At 44.9% G+C, this 19767-nt stretch overlaps 1 long non-coding RNA gene across 3 annotated transcripts; it reads left to right on the top strand.

Moving 5' to 3' along the window:
- The first annotated feature begins 272 nt into the window (after positions 1-272).
- LOC133364527 (uncharacterized) lies at positions 273-18158 on the top strand. 3 transcript variants are annotated; one of them, XR_009757970.1, is made up of 3 exons: positions 273-866; positions 6793-8317; positions 12955-18158. It is a non-coding gene; the product is annotated as an uncharacterized LOC133364527 (long non-coding RNA). The 3 variants fall into 3 exon arrangements; XR_009757968.1 differs by having other exon boundaries at positions 273-645; XR_009757969.1 differs by having other exon boundaries at positions 273-645; positions 15457-18158.
- Positions 18159-19767: the final 1609 nt, after the last annotated feature.

A 19767-nucleotide genomic window follows, 5' to 3' on the forward strand; every position in this document is an offset into this window, starting at 1 on the left:
TCAGAATGATCCCCCGAAGAATGAGCCTGCTCTGATCCCAGGATGGGACTGAGTTCTGGCACTGCGCCTGTCGCTGGCTTGCGGGGAAGCACTTTCAACCCCTTTGAGAGGTGCTTTGTTTTGTGTGTGGCTTTCCCCATAGTGGGCACACACTGCGGGACTTACGGGGTTAATGAAAATATTAATGGAAGGCTCCCGCTGGTAATGATTGACAATGCTGTCTAATAAGCGGCTAGGTAAAGCAGAAATATTAGAAGCTGTTGCCGCTGACCTGCTATGGCGTCTGTGCATCTGCCCCTCCCCGCTATGAAGCAGGGAAAACGAACCCACTTGAAAGGTAGTGCGAAAATCCGAGGCATGGGCCTGAGTTCCAAGCTCTGGTGAAATTCGCCTCTAAGGCTAATGCTGCCGACCCTATGAGTTGCTGACTAGGAGGAACGGTAGCAAATTCGGCTGGGGAGGGAGCCTGAAGAGGCCAACGGCCCCAGGAGCCGTGGGGAGGGGCTGAATGCTCCTCGCCACCGAGAAAAAACCGGAGGAAAGACACAAGGAGCTTTTTTGTTTTTTTGTTTTTAAACTTTAAACTTTAAACAGCAGGGGAAGACAAAACATATACTGAGGGCAAGAAACAGCAGAAACCAACAGGTAAGACTTAAAAGACAAACAATACAAGCCTGAACCGACGGAGACAGAGAGGAATCAACCAGATTCGGTGAAGGCAAAAGAGAAAAAAAAAACTGCGGACGGAGCAGGCACAGACTGGGAACGGACCTACAGTAAAACGTCAGCAGTACTCTTTTGCCTTCAACCACTAGGTGGAGCTGGTTACCCCCACCTGATATCATCTTTCCATGCACAGGAGAAAGGTATTTCTATCTGTTGGTTTCTTATACATTGTGGTATAGAGATGGTTATTTTCTTTCCTGACGACCAAATCTAGAAAATTTATTTCTGTTTTGTCATATTGATGATCAAACTGAATATTAGGATCTTTATTATTTATCCATTCTATGAATTTTTCTAATGATTCAGGTGAACCTTTCCAAATACAAAATATATCTTCAAATATATATACACAACAACTACGATGTTGGTGGAGATTTATAGATGACATCTATAAACTTCCATCGCAGAGAATACATTGTAATCTCACTTATGATTATATATCCAATAAATTACAAGGTAGTATCAAAAGAAATTGGCACATAATACAACATATTCCTGGGTGCCAAGACTTGCCACTTTTCTCTTATAAAAGAACTAGAAATTTAAAAGATCTGCTAGTGAATAGTAACTTCAAGAAACATACACCTCTTCTTACTTGTAATCTCCCTGGAACATGCCCACCAGTAGGACATCATCCTTGTGGATACTGTTCTTTTTGTAAATACACCTTTAAGGTCCAACATTTTATTAACCCAATTGATCAAAAGAAATACATAATACATCACTTTTCAAACTGCAATACTGCAAATTTAATCTATGCAATACAATGTGGATGCTTAAAAATGTATGTAGGACAAACATCAAGAAAAATTAAAATACGGATAGGAGAATATCTGAATAATATAAAAAACAAAAAACCAGGAGCACCTTTGGTATCTCATTGCCTGCAATGTTCTGAATATATAAAAATAGGTTTACAATTTTGGGTTTTACAACAAATACAAGGATCATTTCCCAGTTCTCTTTTATACAAAAAAGAAATAGGATGGATCTTAAGACTCAAGACAGTGATACCTAATGGTCTAAATGAAGAATGTTCATTTCTTCCTTTGTTGTAAAGGTTTTCTCAAGTCCAAAAAATTTTTTACTCATAAGAACATAAGAAGAGCCTGCTGGATCAGGCCAGTGGCCCATCTAGTCCAGCATCCTGTTCTCACAGTGGCCAACCAGGTGCCTGGGGGAAGCCCGCAAGCAGGACCCGAGTGCAAGAACACTCTCCCCTCCTGAGGCTTCCGGCAACTGGTTTTCAGAAGCATGCTGCCTCTGACTAGGGTGGCAGAGCACAGCCATCATGGCTAGTAGCCATTGATAGCCCTGTCCTCCATGAATTTGTCTAATCTTCTTTTAAAGCCATCCAAGCTGGTGGCCATTACTGCATCTTGTGGGAGCAAATTCCATAGTTTAACTATGCGCTGAGTAAAGAAGTACTTCCTTTTGTCTGTCCTGAATCTTCCAACATTCAGCTTCTTTGAATGTCCACGAGTTCTAGTATTATGAAAGAGGGAGAAGAACTTTTCTCTATCCACTTTCTCAATGCCATGCATCATTTTATACACTTCTATCATGTCTCCTCTGACCCGCCTTTTCTCTAAACTAAAAAGCCCCAAATGCTGCAACCTTTCCTCGTAAGGGAGTCGCTCCATCCCCTTGATCATTCTGGTTGCCCTCTTCTGAACCTTTTCCAACTCTATAATATCCTTTTTGAGATGAGGCGACCAGAACTGTACACAGTATTCCAAATGCGGCCGCACCATAGATTTATACAACGGCATTATGATATCGGCTGTTTTATTTTCAATACCTTTCCTAACTATCCCTAGCATGGAATTTGCCTTTTTCACAGCTGCCGCACACTGGGTTGACATTTTCATCGTGCTGTCCACTACAACCCCGAGGTCTCTCTCCTGGTCGGTCACCGCCAGTTCAGACCCCATGAGCGTATATGTGAAATTCAGATTTTTTGCTCCAATATGCATAATTTTACACTTGTTTATATTGAATTGCATTTGCCATTTTTCCGCCCATTCACTCAGTTTGGAGGGGTCTTTTTGAAGCTCTTCGCAATCCCTTTTTGTTTTAACAACCCTGAACAATTTAGTGTCATCAGCAAACTTGGCCACTTCACTGCTCACTCCTAATTCTAGGTCATTAATGAACAAGTTGAAAAGTACAGGTCCCAATACCAATCCTTGAGGGACTCCACTTTCTACAGCCCTCCATTGGGAGAACTGTCCGTTTATTCCTACTCTCTGCTTTCTGCTTCTTAACCAATTCCTTATCCACAAGAGGACCTCTCCTCTTATTCCATGACTGCTAAGCTTCCTCAGAAGCCTTTGGTGAGGTACCTTGTCAAACGCTTTTTGAAAGTCTAAGTACACTATGTCCACTGGATCACCTCTATCTATATGCTTGTTGACACTCTCAAAGAATTCTAATAGGTTACTGAGACAGGACTTTCCCTTGCAGAAACCATGCTGGCTCTGCTTCAGCAAGGCTTGTTCTTCTATGTGCTTAGTTAATCTAGCTTTAATAATACTTTCTACCAGTTTTCCAGGGACAGAAGTTAAGCTAACTGGCCTGTAATTTCCGGGATCCCCTCTGGATCCCTTTTTGAAGATTGGCGTTACATTTGCCACTTTCCAGTCCTCAGGCACGGAGGAGGACCCAAGGGACAAGTTACATATTTTAGTTAGCAGATCAGCAATTTCACCTTTGAGTTCTTTGAGAACTCTCGGGTGGATGCCATCCGGGCCCAGTGATTTGTCAGTTTTTATATTGTCCATTAAGCTTAGAACTTCCTCTCTCGTTACCACTATTTGTCTCAGTTCCTCAGAATCCCTTCCTGCAAATGTTAGTTCAGGTTCACGGATCTGCCCTATATCTTCCACTGTGAAGACAGATGCAAAGAATTCATTTAGCTTCTCTGCAATCTCCTTATCGTTCTTTAGTACACCTTTGACTCCCTTATCATCCAAGGGTCCAATTGTCTCCCTAGATGGTCTCCTGCTTTGAATGTATTTATAGAATTTTTTGTTGTTGGTTTTTATGTTCTTAGCAATGTGCTCCTCAAATTCTTTTTTAGCATCCCTTATTGTCTTCTTGCATTTCTTTTGCCAGAGTTTGTGTTCTTTTTTATTTTCTTCATTCGGACAAGACTTCCATTTTCTGAAGGAAGACTTTTTGCCTCTAAGAGCTTCCTTGACTTTGCTCGTTAACCATGCTGGCATCTTCTTGGCCCTGGCGGTACCTTTTCTGATCTGTGGTATGCACTCCAGTTGAGCTTCTAATATAGTGTTTTTAAACAACTTCCAAGCATTTTCGAGTGATGTGACCCTCTGGACTTTGTTTTTCAGCTTTCTTTTTACCAATCCCCTCATTTTTGTGAAGTTTCCTCTTTTGAAGTCAAATGTGACCGTGTTGGATTTTCTTGGCAATTGGCCAGTTACATGTATGTTTAATTTAATAGCACTGTGGTCACTGCTCCCAATCGGTTCAACAACACTTACATCTCGCACCAGGTCCCGGTCCCCACTGAGGATTAAGTCCATGGTTGCCGTCCCTCTGGTCGGTTCCATGACCAACTGATCTAGGGAATAGTCATTTAGAATATCTAGAAACTTTGCTTCTTTGTCATGACTGGAACACATATGCCGCCAGTCTATGTCCGGGTAGTTGAAGTCACCCATTACTACCACATTTCCTAGTTTGGATGCTTCCTCAATTTCATATCTCATCTCAAGGTCTCCCTGAGCATTTTGATCAGGGGGACGATAGATCGTTCCCAGTATTAAGTCCCTCCTGGGGCACGGTATCAGCACCCACAACAATTCTGTGGAGGAGTCTGCCTCTTTTGGGGTTTCGAGCTTGCTGGATTCAATGCCTTCTTTCACGTATAGAGCGACTCCGCCACCAATACGTCCTTCCCTGTCCTTCCGATATAGTTTATATCCAGGGATAACCGTATCCCACTGGTTTTCTCCATTCCACCAGGTCTCGGTTATGCTCATAAGTATTCTACAGGTGTTTTCTATTATACTTCTAAAAGGTTAAGAAAATTATCCTTCTGGTCATATGGTAGTTCAATGAAAAAAAGATTTAAAGGGTTTTTACTGATTTGAAATAGTCATAAAGATATTGAAGCCATCCATAGTGAAAGTGAGAAGTACTCTATTGAATAAAGCATTTCAACAACTTAAATGTAAGTGTTTCTGATAATAAAAAATCTTTTAGATACTGTATAGAAAGATAAGGTATCTTATATGGATTTGTTTACCTAGATATGTATATAGTCTATAGGTAAACAAAATGATATTTTTAAAGAGTTGTTTATAACAACAAAAAATTATTTGTGCATATATAAAGATTATAAGTGTATCAAATGAAGAATGTTTTTTCAAGATATTTTAACGAAAATTTATACCTACATATGTCTGTCAAAATGATGTTCTTTATATTTGATTTGTAGCCCCTGATGAAAGCCTAGTTATAAGGCTGAAACGCGTTGGGTATTTTAAGAAGAATTTTTTTTTCTTTTAAAGAAAATAAACAAATAAATCTATACAGTTTGGAACTTCCCTCCTTGACATTCTGGGGACATCCCCTCTCTTTTTTTGATATTAATGAATGTCCACACCCTGTATATATTTTGGTTAGACTCTATGGCCTTATAGGCACCTTCCAAGTCTATGATTCTGTGCATCCTAGAGTATTGAAGGAACTGGCTGAAGAACTCTCGGAACTACTGTCTATTATCTTTGCAAAATTGTGGAGAATGGGTGGCCATCTTCAAAAAAGGCAAAAAGGAGGAACCTGGGAACCACAGACCAATCAGCCTGACATAGATCCCTGGGGAAATTCTAGAGCAGATTATAAAGTGGTCAGTCTGTAAGCACCTTGACTATAATGCAGTGATTACTAGAAGCCAACGTAGATTTGTCAAAAACAAATCCTGCAAAGCTAATCTTATCTCATTCTTTGATTGAGTAACCTCCCTGGTAGACTGTGGGAATGCTGTGGACATAATATATCTCGACTTCAGCAAAGCTTTTGACAAAGTGCCCCATGATATTCTGATTAGCAAGCTAGCTAAATGTGGGCTGGATGGAACAACCATCAGGTGGATCCACAGTTGGCTACAGAATAGTACTCAAAGAGTGCTTATCAAAGGTTCCTTCTCGATCTAGGGGGGACGTAATAAGTAGGGTACCACAGGGCTTGGATGAGGAGGTGCAGGGAATGTTTATCAAATTTGCAGATGATACAAAATTGTGAGGGATACCTAATACAAAATTCAAAGTGATCTTGATAGGCTGGAGCATTGGGTTGAAAACAACTGAATGAAATTTAATAGAGATGAGTGCAAAGTTCTACATTTAGGAAAAAGAAACCAAATGCACAGTTATAAGATGGGGGTTACTTGGCTCAGCAGTACTACATGTGAGAAGTATCTTGGGATTGTTGTTGACCACAAGCAATGAGCCAACAGTGTGATGTGGCTGTAAAACCAAATCGCATGAAGTATTGGTCCTTCTCTATTTGGCACTGGTTAGGCCTCATCTTGAGTACTGCGTCCAGTTCTGGACACCACAGAAACTGGAACTGTTTCAGAGGAGGGCAAAAAGTATGATCAAGAGACTGGAAACAAAGCCCTATGAGAAGAGACTTGTCAGCTCTGCACCGAGTCAGCAGTGGGGGTTGGAAATTCCTGGGTCGTTAGCAGGGAAGGGAAGTCCTTAGCCGGCAGACTGGTTGTAAATCTGCCAGGCCAACGAGGAGGGAACCTGATAAGGGCCAGGCCTGTCTGAAGCTTACTTGCCAAGTCACAAGTCCAGAAGCGAGGTCAGTAGAGGTCCGGGATCAATTGCCAAGGGGTCAGTCAAAGAGATGCTGCAGGGAAACTGGGAATACACGAAGCCACGCCTGACGTTGCAGTCAGCCACAAGCTGCAGCCAAGGTGTGCCTTATAAAGAGCAGGGTTGACAGCAGGTGTGAGCCCTCAGCATTTGGGCCTTAAGGGGACAGGCCTGCCTCTCTTCTGCCTGACCTTCTACTGTCTACGTTCTGCAGGTGAGAGGGGAGTATCCTGTTCACTGTCTGCGTCTGGCTGCAGGGCCTCCGCTGTATCTGGGGTGCTCTGCAGCTGAGGGAAAGAAGGAGCTGGATTCTCAGGAGTCTCTTCCGTGTCTCCTTCTGGGTCTGCTGCTCCTGGGTCTGCTGCTGTTACTCCCGAGTCATCCTCATCGGAGGAGTCCTCTGAGGGGGCCATGACAAGACTGGGCATGTTTAGCCTTGAGATGAGAAGACTGAGGGGAGATATGAGTACTGTTCAAGTGCTTGAAAGGGTGTCACACAGAGGAGGGCCAGGATCTCTTCTTGATCATCCCAGAGTGCAGGACACAAAATAATGGGCTCAAGTTACAGGAAGCCAGTTTTCAGCTGAATGTCAGAGGAAAAAGCCTAACTGTTAGAGCAGCATGACAATGGAACCAATTACCATTGTTGGACTCTCCAACACCGGAGGCCTTCAAGAGGCAACTGGACAGCTATCTGCCGGGTATGCTTTTATTTGGATTCCTGCATTGAACAGGGATTGGACTCGATGGCCTCTCCCAACTCAAATGTGAAACTGCACATGCTCAGAGTATTTTCTTTCTATTTATCAAGTTTGACAAAATGTTTTTGTTTGTGTTTTGCTGAGAGTTGTGAAACTCCACATGCTCAGGGTATTATTATTTTTTGTAGTCCACAAAAGCTTGTGACAATAACTTTGCAGAAGATTTATTTTATTCCTGTTGGACTTCTGCTCTGTAGGTGTCATGCCTTGCAGGACCAGGCCCCCAGGTACTCAGCCAGCTGTTGCTGATATGATCCGCCTGTCCCTTCCCTGGAAGAGATACATAAACTGGCTGGCTAAGGTGGTTCCTGCTTTGCAAATTGCCTGGTTTTTTGCGGGTCTTGAGTCATGTCCCTGGGAGAGAGGACTCAAAGCCAAGTCAGGAGACTTGAGGGGGCCCCAATTAGTGTAGTGATAGAGAGAGGGAGAGGGAGATATGGCGTTGTGAGGAAGACTTGCAAGGTAAGGGGAACGTGGCCTAGACAGTTGCTGAGATTAAAAGCAGCCAAAAGCTTAAACAGCCCCGCCCCTCGCTCAGGAAGGAAGCCTGAGAGAATACTAAAGAGTTAAGCCCCAGCTGATAGCCATCAGCCTCAAGTAACACATCATTAGCTGGCAGCAGTAGCTGGGAGGAACCAGCCACACATATAAAGTCAGAGCACCCTAGCGAGGGAGCCTGCTCCACGAGCTAGAGGGAGCCCCAGCTGACGAAGCGTCAAGGCCCCAGCTGACGAAGCGTCAAGGCCCCAGCTGACGAAGCGTCAAGGCCCCAGCTGACGAAGCGTCAAGGCCCCAGCTGACGAAGCGTCAAGGCCCCAGCTGACGAAGCGTCAAGGCCCCAGCTGACGAAGCGTCAAGGCCCCAGCTGACGAAGCGTCAAGGCCCCAGCTGACGAAGCGTCAAGGCCCCAGCTGACGAAGCGTCAAGGCCCCAGCTGACGAAGCGTCAAGGCGAGTTAAGCAGCAGAGCGAAAAGAGGGTAAGTAGCTCCCATTTATTCCATTATTTAATTGAAGTAAAACAGCTCAGAGCAATAACTAATAAGGGCAGCCCAAGGTCACCCTGAGCTGGGAGCCAAATCCTGAAAGAACCTATATCTTAGGAGACAGATCCTAGGAGAAGGAAGCGTATAGAAAGCTAGTGTTCAACACCACCCTAGCAGGAAAGCTTCAGGGGACACTGTAAACAAGGCTAAATTCCAGTCAGAGAGAAGGGGGAAAAGGAAACTCCACCGATACATACAGGGAGAGAGTCAGATCAGTCCTTGCTAAAAAGGGCAGCTTCAGCCTTCCTGAAACACAACCACAAGCTCTGTTTGCCTAGGTTAAAGAAAGGTCAGGCTGTTCTAGGTGGGAAAACAACAAACACAAAAGACTTGCCTGGAAGGCGCAGCCCCTTGCTGAGATTAAAAGCAGCCAAAAGCTTAAACAGCCCCGCCCCTCGCTCAGGAAGGAAGCCTGAGAGAATACTAAAGAGTTAAGCCCCAGCTGATAGCCATCAGCCTCAAGTAACACATCATTGGCTGGCAGCAGTAGCTGGGAGGAACCAGCCACACATATAAAGTCAGAGCACCCTAGCAAGGGAGCCTGCTCCACGAGCTAGAGGGAGCCCCAGCTGACGAAGCGTCAAGGCGAGTTAAGCAGCAGAGCGAGTTAAGCAGCAGGGCGAGTTAGGCAGCAGGGCGAGTTAGGCAGCAGGGCGAGTTAGGCAGCAGGGCGAGTTAGGCAGCAGGGCGAGTTAGGCAGCAGGGCGAGTTAGGCAGCAGGGCGAGTTAGGCAGCAGGGCGAGTTAGGCAGCAGGGCAAAGAGGCCAGGGCCCCCCACTCTGCCCATCTGTTCCCTGACCTCAACTAAACCGCAGTCTCCAACCCATTGACGTAATAAACCTTAAACAAAACTATGCAGGTAAGAAGCCAGCAGGGGTGTGGGGGCTTTCCAGTGTTTTGCACCGCCTGCAGCATGTACGACTATCTGCCTGTTGGACAGAAGTCGTGGGTGTGCTCTCGGTGCAATGAGCTCCTGGCTCTCCGGGAATGACTTCATTTCCTTGAGGCCAAGGTGGTGGACCTGGAAAAGCTGAGAGAGGCAGAGAGGTGTGTGGAGGAGGCCTTCAGGGACGTTATAGCTGTGTCCCACTCCAACGATGATAGCTCTCCTGCTATCATGGAGAACGATGGTCTCGGGGAAGGAGAGCATCCAGCTGAGGAAGAGGGAAATGATCCCTTAGAAGGGACCCATTCCTTGGGGGATGAGCAGCTATCCTCTCGTGCCGAGGATATATCTCCAGGGGGTGGAGGGATCCTTGTAGTGGGTGATTCGATCATTAGGAACATAGACAGTGGGGTGTGTGATGGGCGTGTAGACCGCAAGGTGTTTTGCCTGCCTGGTGCGAAGGTTGCGGATATCACCCGTCGTTTAGATAGTTTGGTAGACAGTGCTGGGAAGGAGTCAGTGGTCGTGGTGCACGTTGGCACCAACGACATGGGGAAATGCAGCCGTGAGGTCCTGGAAGCAAAATTTAGGTTGCTAGGTAGGATGCTGAAAGCCAGGACCTCCGAGGTGGCTTTCTCTGAAATGCTACCGGTTCCACGCGCAGGACCAGCCAGACAGGCCCAGCTTCGCAGTCTCAATGCGTGGATGAGACGATGGTGTCGGGTGGAAGGGTTTGGATTTGTTAGGCACTGGGGAACATTTTGGGACAAGCCGGGCCTGTACAAAAGGGACGGGCTCCACTTGAACCAGAATGGAACCAGACTGCTGGCACTTAAAATTAAAAAGGTGGCAGAGCAGCTTTTAAACTGACTGAGGGGGGAAACCCGACAGGAGCTGAGAAAGGTCCGGTTCGGAATAAACCTCCCCCCTGGGATAAAAACCAAAGAAATGATGAAATTTTAAAAGGGGTAGGCCTAGAAGTAGGCATTGTGAGAGCAGGGGCACAGGATATAAATTCAGAAGAGCAAAATTACCACAGGCCTAACCACAAGTGCCAAAGACACTTGAAGAGAGACACTGCTTACAAGTGCCTGTACGCTAATGCTAGGAGCCTGCGAACCAAGATGGGAGAACTGGAGTGCTTGGTCTTAGAGGAGAGCATTGATATAGTGAGCATAACGGAGACCTGGTGGAATGGAAAAAACCAGTGGGATACGGTTATCCCTGGATATAAACTATATCGGAAGGACAGGGAAGGACGTATTGGTGGCGGAGTCGCTCTATACGTGAAAGAAGGCATTGAATCCAGCAAGCTCGAAACCCCAAAAGAGGCAGACTCCTCCACAGAATCGTTGTGGGTGGTGATACCATGCCCCAGGAGGGACTTAATACTGGGAACGATCTATCATCCCCCTGATCAAAATGCTCAGGGAGACCTTGAGATGAGATATGAAATTGAGGAAGCATCCAAACTAGGAAATGTGGTAGTAATGGGTGACTTCAACTACCCGGACATAGACTGGCTGCATATGTGTTCCAGTCATGACAAAGAAGCAAAGTTTCTAGATATTCTAAATGACTATTCCCTAGATCAGTTGGTCATGGAACCGACCAGAGGGACGGCAACCCTGGACTTAATCCTCAGTGGGGACCGGGACCTGGTGCGAGATGTAAGTGTTGTTGAACCGATTGGGAGCAGTGACCACAGTGCTATTAAATTAAACATACATGTAACTGGCCAATTGCCATCCAACACGGTCACATTTGACTTCAAAAGAGGAAACTTCACAAAAATGAGGGGATTGGTAAAAAGAAAGCTGAAAAACAAAGTCCAGAGGGTCACGTCACTCGAAAATGCTTGGAAGTTGTTTAAAAACACTATATTAGAAGCTCAACTGGAGTGCATACCGCAGATCAGAAAAGGTACCGCCAGGGCCAAGAAGATGCCAGCATGGTTAACGAGCAAAGTCAAGGAAGCTCTTAGAGGCAAAAAGTCTTCCTTCAAAAAATGGAAGTCTTGTCCGAATGAAGAAAATAAAAAAGAACACAAACTCTGGCAAAAGAAATGCAAGAAGACAATAAGGGATGCTAAAAAAGAATTTGAGGAGCACATTGCTAAGAACATAAAAACCAACAACAAAAAATTCTATAAATACATTCAAAGCAGGAGACCATCTAGGGAGACGATTGGACCCTTGGATGATAAGGGAGTCAAAGGTGTACTAAAGAACGATAAGGAGATTGCAGAGAAGCTAAATGAATTCTTTGCATCTGTCTTCACAGTGGAAGATATAGGGCAGATCCCTGAACCTGAACTAACATTTGCAGGAAGGGATTCTGAGGAACTGAGACAAATAGTGGTAACGAGAGAGGAAGTTCTAAGCTTAATGGACAATATAAAAACTGACAAATCACCGGGCCCGGATGGCATCCACCCGAGAGTTCTCAAAGAACTCAAAGGTGAAATTGCTGATCTGCTAACTAAAATATGTAACTTGTCCCTTGGGTCCTCCTCCGTGCCTGAGGACTGGAAAGTGGCAAATGTAACGCCAATCTTCAAAAAGGGATCCAGAGGGGATCCCGGAAATTACAGGCCAGTTAGCTTAACTTCTGTCCCTGGAAAACTGGTAGAAAGTATTATTAAAGCTAGATTAACTAAGCACATAGAAGAACAAGCCTTGCTGAAGCAGAGCCAGCATGGCTTCTGCAAGGGAAAGTCCTGTCTCAGTAACCTATTAGAATTCTTTGAGAGTGTCAACAAGCATATAGATAGAGGTGATCCAGTGGACATAGTGTACTTAGACTTTCAAAAAGCGTTTGACAGGGTACCTCACCAAAGGCTTCTGAGGAAGCTTAGCAGTCATGGAATAAGAGGAGAGGTCCTCTTGTGGATAAGGAATTGGTTAAGAAGCAGAAAGCAGAGAGTAGGAATAAACGGACAGTTCTCCCAATGGAGGGCTGTAGAAAGTGGAGTCCCTCAAGGATTGGTATTGGGACCTGTACTTTTCAACTTGTTCATTAATGACCTAGAATTAGGAGTGTGCAGTGAAGTGGCCAAGTTTGCTGATGACACCAAATTGTTCAGGGTTGTTAAAACAAAAAGGGATTGCGAAGAGCTCCAAAAAGACCTCTCCAAACTGAGTGAATGGGCAGAAAAATGGCAAATGCAATTCAATATAAACAAGTGTAAAATTATGCATATTGGAGCAAAAAATCTGAATTTCACATATACGCTCATGGGGTCTGAACTGGCGGTGACCGACCAGGAGAGAGACCTCGGGGTTGTAGTGGACAGCATGATGAAAATGTCGACCCAGTGTGCGGCAGCTATGAAAAAGGCAAATTCCATGCTAGGGATAATTAGGAAAGGTATTGAAAATAAAACAGCCGATATCATAATGCCGTTGTATAAATCTATGGTGCGGCCGCATTTGGAATACTGTGTACAGTTCTGGTCGCCTCGTCTCAAAAAGGATATTCTAGAGTTGGAAAAGGTTCAGAAGAGGGCAACCAGAATGATCAAGGGGATGGAGCGACTCCCTTACGAGGAAAGGTTGCAGCATTTGGGGCTTTTTAGTTTAGAGAAAAGGCGGGTCAGAGGAGACATGATAGAAGTGTATAAAATTATGCATGGCATTGAGAAAGTGGATAGAGAAAAGTTCTTCTCCCTCTCTCATAATACTAGAACTCGTGGACACTCAAAGAAGCTGAATGTTGGAAGATTCAGGACAGACAAAAGGAAGTACTTCTTTACTCAGCGCATAGTTAAACTATGGAATTTGCTCCCACAAGATGCAGTAATGGCCACCAGCTTGGATGGCTTTAAAAGAAGATTAGACAAATTCATGGAGGACAGGGCTATCAATGGCTACTAGCTGTGATGGCTGTGCTCTGCCACCCTAGTCAGAGGCAGCATGCTTCTGAAAACCAGTTGCCGGAAGCCTCAGGAGGGGAGAGTGTTCTTGCACTCGGGTCCTGCTTGCGGGCTTTCCCCAGGCACCTGGTTGGCCACTGTGAGAACAGGATGCTGGACTAGATGGGCCACTGGCCTGATCCAGCAGGCTCTTCTTATGTTCTTATGTTCTTATGTTCTTATGTTGTTAATGACTGTGCCTTGTTCCAGCCCTCCCCACACCGGCAGGTTTGTTAGTGTCCCTATCAGCCAGCTCTCAGACCTCCGGATGCTGCTCCTAAATGCCAGATCGGTGCATAATATCTCCCTCATTCATGATTTAATTGTGGATGAGGCAGCCAATCTGGCATGTATAACCGAGACCTGGGTGGGTGTGCAGGGAGAAGTCCGTTTCTCCCAGCTATGTCCGCCAGGGTACCTGGTTCAGCATCAGGGTACACCTGAAGGTCGGGGACGGGGGTTGTTGTGGTCTATAGGAGCTCCATCACCCTCTGTAAGCACCCTGTCCATGTGACTACTGGTCTGGAGTGTTTGCACCTTGTGTTGGGTCAGTGGGACAGACTGGGGATTCTGTTAGTGTACTGCCCACCCCGCTGCCCAAAAGACTCCCTAGCTGAGCTAACGGAGGTGGTCTCAGGTGTACTGTTGAGATCCCCCAGACTGTTGGTTCTGGGGGATGTCAACATCCATGCCGAGGCCACCTTATCTGGGGCAGCTCAGGATTTCATGGTCTCCATGACAACCATGGGACTGTTCCAATATGCCATTAGCCCAACACATTTAGCAGGGCATACCCTAGACTTGGTTTTTGCAACTGGACATGGTGATGGTGATCTGAATGTGGGGGGGCCTTACATCAGTCCCTCTGTCATGGATAGATTACTGCTTGCTGAAGTTTAGACTTACAGTGGCTCTTCCACTCTGCAAGGGTGGGGGACCTATTAAGTTGGTCCACCCCCAGAGACTAATGGATCCGGATGGTTTCCAAAGGACTCTGGGGAGTTTTCCAGCTGATAGGGCTGGCACTCCTGTCGAAACTCTGGTTGAACTGTGGAATACAGAAATGACCCGGGCAGTTGACATGATTGCTCTTGAGCGCCCTCTCCTATGTAGAGCTCGTACGGCTCCATGGTATACCCCAGAGCTGAGAGCGATGAAACAATATAGGAGACGGCTTGAGTGCAGATGGAGATGAACTCCTGGTGGATGCAATTACACACTGGTAAGTGCCTATGGTAAGCTGTATTTAGGGGCAGTGAGGGCAGCAAAAAAACAATATTTTGCTGCCACTATCAAATCATCAATCTGCCGCCTGGCAGAGCTCTTCAGAGTTGTCTGGGGGCTATTACACACTGGCCCCAAGGACATGCTAGAACCATCTGAGACCCACTGTAATGAATTCTCTAGGCACTTCCAGGATAAAATCTTTAGCTTCTGCCAGGACTTGGACTCCAGTGTTATAGCAGGTGAATCAAGCGGGGTATCCAGAGCACAGCCTTGTCCTGATTTCTTGGATGAGTTTCAGTTGGTACAGCTTGAGGACATTGACAAGGTGCCTGGACAGGTTCGTGCAACCACTTCTGTGCTGGATTCTTGCCCTTCTTGGCTAATTAAAGCTAGCAGGGATGGAAAAGCCGGCTGGGCCAGGGAAGTGATTAATGCTTCTCTGCGAGAGGGGGTGGTCCCTGGCTGCCTGAAAGGGGCGGTAGTGAGACTACTCCTGAAGAGACCCTCCCTGGACCCAGAAAATATTAATAACTATAGGCCGGTGGCAAATGTTCCATTCTGGGGCAAGGTCCTTGAACGAGTGGTTGCGGGCCAGCTCCAGACAATCTTGGATGAGACCGATTATCTGGATCCGTTTCAGGCCTGGTTTTGGCATGGAAACAGCCTTGGTCACCCTGTATGATGACCTCTGTTGGGAGAGAGACAGGGGGAGTGTGACTCTGTTGATTCTCCTTGATCTCTCAGTGGCTTTTGATACCATCGACCATGGTATCTTTCTGGGAAGACTGGCTGAGTTGGGAGTGGGAGGGACTGCATGGCGGTGGTTCCGCTCCTACTTGGCAGGTCGGCTCCAGAAGGTGGTGCTTGGGGAACATTGCTCGGCACCCTGGACTCTCCAGTATAGGGTTCAGTAGGGGTCAGTTCTGTCCCCCATGCTGTTCAACATCTACATGAAACCGTTGGGTGCGTTCATCCAGAGCTTTGGAGTGCGTTGCCATCAGTATGCTGATGACACACAGCTCTATTTCTCCTTTTCATCTTCTTCAGATGAGGCTGTCAATGTGCTGAACCGGTGCCTGGCTGCGACAATGGACTGGATGGGGCTAATAAACTGAGGCTCAATCCAGACAAGACTGAGATGCTGTTAGTGGGTGGTTCTTCTGACCGGATGGTGGATGTCCAACCTGTCCTGGATGGGGTTGCACTCCCCCTGAAGGAGCAGGTTCATAGCCTGAGGGTTCTCCTAGAACCATCTCTGTCCCTTGAGGCGCAGGAAGCCTCGGTGGCACGGAGTGCCTTCTACCTACTTCGATTGGTGGCCCTATCTGGACAGGGATAACGTGGCTTCAGTTGTCCATGCTCTGGTAACCTCCAAGTTAGATTACTGCAATGCGCTCTATGTGGGGCTGCCTTTGAAGACGGTTTGGAAACTGCAGCTTGTGCAAAATGCAGTGGCCAGATTGGTAACAGGGACCAATATATATATATGCTTGAACATATAAAACCGATTCTGGCCCGCTTGCATTGGCTGCCTGTATGTTTCCAAGCTTGATTCAAGGTGCTGGTTTTAACCTATAAAGTCATACACGGCTTAGGACCACAATACCTGATGGACCACCTCGCCCAACACGAACCCACCTGTACACTACGCTCAACATCCAAGGCCCTCCTCCGGGTGCCTCCTCCGAGGGAAGCTGGGAGTCTGGCAACAATGGAGAGGGCCTTCTCAGTGGTGGCCCCCAAATTATGGAATGATTTTATTGGTGAGGTTTGCCTGGCGCCATCACTATTACTTTTCGGCGCCAGGTCAAGACTTTCCTCTTCTCCCAGGCATTTTAGCATGTGTTTTTAAATTGGTTTTTTAAAAAATGTGTTTTTAAATTTGTATATTTGTTTTTAATGTTTTTAATTGTTGTAAACAGCCGAGAGAGCTTCGGCTATGGGGTGGTATACAAATGCAATAAATAAATAAATAAATTTTGTGTTACCTTATTTGATGCTCCTTTCTCAGAGAAGGGGGCGCTATTTTGGAAACTGCACCAGGGACCTCAACTACTCCCCTCTTGCCTCGATTGTTGAATTACGAAGAATGGTAAATTTGATGAAGTGGACTCTAGCCCAAGAAAGCTTATGCCACAATACATTTTTAAGTCTCTAAGGTGCAGTGGCGTCACTAGGGTTGGTGTCACCCAGTGCGGTAACTCATGATGTCACCCCCATGGACCTCCTCCCATACCAGACCATACAGAATCCTTAGTAATGTTTTTTGCACTAATGTTACTCGTAAATCGTAATTCCCGTGTATCACTGAATGTAATGGCAATAGTAGTGACATAAACAACTAGCAAAATTAAAATTACACCTTTAAATTACAATATCACACACACAGCCCAAATTCTTGCTCTTATCACTAATGGGAGTTAATTATCTTGCATATGCCCATAGTAAATTTTCAGATACTTTCAGACCCTCAGCAATTTTCAAGTGGTCTATGTAGAAGAAAAGTTTGGGAACCCCTGGTATAAGACATCTGCTTATGTCCCTATGCTGCTCTCACCCCTCATTTAGGTGCCTGGGATGTTTGCATGTGGACATACCTCCTTACAGTTGTGGAAAGTGATTCTTAATAAGAAGTCTCCAGACACAAAGTTACATAGGTATTTATCAGTTGTTTAGTAGAAAATTCAGAAGTGCAGAGTCCCTTCATGATAGTTGCAGCCACATACACCCTTTTTTACTCCTGGATTAAGAGTGAGATCTTTGTTAATGCTTTCTCTCACAACAACAAACATCTCTAGGAGCCAATCAGCATGTAAGTGGAGAGCGTTAGCAATTGAGAAGAGTCTTCTCAGTGGCTGACTCACCTTCTTTCACTCTGATTGGCTCCAATCAGCAGGAAAGGCAAGGAAGCCTATTAGAAGACTCTTCTCAGTGACTAACACACTCCCTTTTCATGCTGACTGTAAGATGCTTGGAGACATAGGGACCCTGCTCCCAAAACAGCAGAGCGACTAAGATCCCCTGGGCGACTACCCTCCTGGTGCTTATGGACATGACCGTAATATATTTTGTGATGTGCAAGTTCGATATTATTTATTAAGTGTGTTTAGGATTACACTGATGGCATTCCCAAATATGTACTTTCACACAGACTTTGGTTTTCCATAACACAATGTTTGTCCAAGCCTCCACACTTGGGGGGGCACTACTTGCACACCCCTTCCATAAGCACATCAAAGTTGGATACACACCTGAACAAAGACCCAGACAAAAGGGCACTCAAAACAAAAAGATAATTACAGTGGCTGAGTAGATCTTGTACAGTGGTTATACTGACTGGGCAGCCACTGTCCTTCACATTTTATAAAATACTTTTTCCTATACAAAGATTAAATTTCTGTGTATGAAAAAGTAACATATGAAGTGGTCTCAATAGTGAGAAAAGTAAACAAATGAATGGTGATCCAAATGTTTTTCATTCTCACGTTATGAAGCTAGCTGCCAGATGATGTATCACCTTCGCTACGCACGTAGCGTAGACTGAAAAAACAGCACCCAAGCCACCATTCAATATGTGCACGTGTTCTTTCCAACATGAATCTACAGGTCTCAAAAAGTAATGTGTGACAAAGTCCTCAAACACCTTATAACATGCCTCAGACATGGTCTCTTGTTCTACCAGCATGCCTTCACACCGTCACTTTGCCAAAACATAAGGATAGCTAAATTGCTTTTAGGGAGGTTCACAATTATGATTTCCTATTTATTTAATCTAAAAATATTTAAGATACATAAAAACAGCCAGGGGAAGATATTGGAGAAATATAAAATAAATTCAAATTAAAAAGGGGGGGAGGTGAAGAGACCTTAAATGTGCTGCTCACCATCTCTCAGCCTAACCTCCCCTCAGGATGAAAACAATGGAGAACCATGACCACCCCCAGGAAGAAGGGCACACTTAAAATGTAGAGGAAAAAATCATCTACAACCATAATGTGAAATCAAATACTTACTGGGACACAGTATGAAGAAATATTTATATAAACATGGCTCTCAAATATGTTTATGAATTACACAATCTGTAAATATATTTATAGTGCAATCCGATGTTTGTTTACTCAGAAGCAAGTCCCAATGTATTCAATGGGGCTTACTCAAACTGGGAAGTGTGCAGAGAACTACAGCCTCAAGTGATGAACTTGTTCTTTCAACTTGTTCTTTTAAGTTGAGACCTTATCCCAGTCTGAGTCTGTGTTGGAATTGCTTTTTAATATGTTTTTAAGCCTTTTCTTTTTAAAAAAAAATATTTTCAAAGATGTTTTAATATATTTTAAAGTCTGTTTTTATGATGTTTTAAAGTGCTTTTAGTGCTTTTGTTTGCCGCCCTGGGCTCCTACTGGGAGGAAGGGTGGGATATAAATCAAATAATAAACAAATAAACTTCATTCACCCAACCCAAAATTCAGAATCATGCCTCTTTAGGCTGTTTTCCAACTGTTTATTCTTGCTTTATGGTTATTGGATTTATTTCTTGTTGTGAGCTGCCTTGGTTTCCAACCCTACCTCACAGGGTTGTTGGAAAGACTACACACACAAACACTGCAGATGTATAAATACATACAGCCCATATAATAGTTTATTGTCAAACCAGTTGGTCATTGCAGAAAAATCAGTATTAGTTTTAAAAAAATCAGTATTAGTTTCCTACAGAATAAAAACTGTAATACCTAAGTAAGCCCTGCCTACTTGCTTTAAAATAGGACTGGAGGGGGGGGACAGAAAGAGAACACAAACACAATTCTTTTTTACATTCACTCCAAAGTCCCATTGATTTTCAGCACATTCATAACCATGTCTACTCAAAAGTAAATCCTATTGAATTCAATGGGATTTACTCTGGAGATATGGGATTAGCAATGCTTTTACTCCCACAAAAGCAAGTATTGGGAAGGTTTTCAAAACACTGCCCAGGATCTGACTCCTACACACAAGAGGGAAAAAAACTGAAATGTATATACTTACCCAATTTATGAGATGTTCAGATAAACGGGGGGGGGGAACCACCATTTTCTGGCCTTGCAATGAGGTTTACTAGACACTGCCACAGGTCAAACAAACACTTCACTGATTGGCTGCAATCCTGAATGGGCGGGGTTAAAGCTACGAAGTGCTGTACAGTAGTTTAAAAAAAGATTTAACGGGTGGGCTGACGTTTTTATGTATCTCTCGAGAACCGGACCACCTAGAAACTTAATTTTTTTTTTAAATTAAAGCTGAGAATCACCCCCCTCTGATGGTGTCACCTGGTGCGGTCTGCACCCCCCTCACCCCCTCGTGATGCCACTGCTAAGGTGGTAG

The sequence above is a fragment of the Rhineura floridana genome, chromosome 9, assembly GCF_030035675.1.
Source record: "Rhineura floridana isolate rRhiFlo1 chromosome 9, rRhiFlo1.hap2, whole genome shotgun sequence".
In the NCBI taxonomy this organism is placed as follows: domain Eukaryota; kingdom Metazoa; phylum Chordata; class Lepidosauria; order Squamata; family Rhineuridae; genus Rhineura; species Rhineura floridana.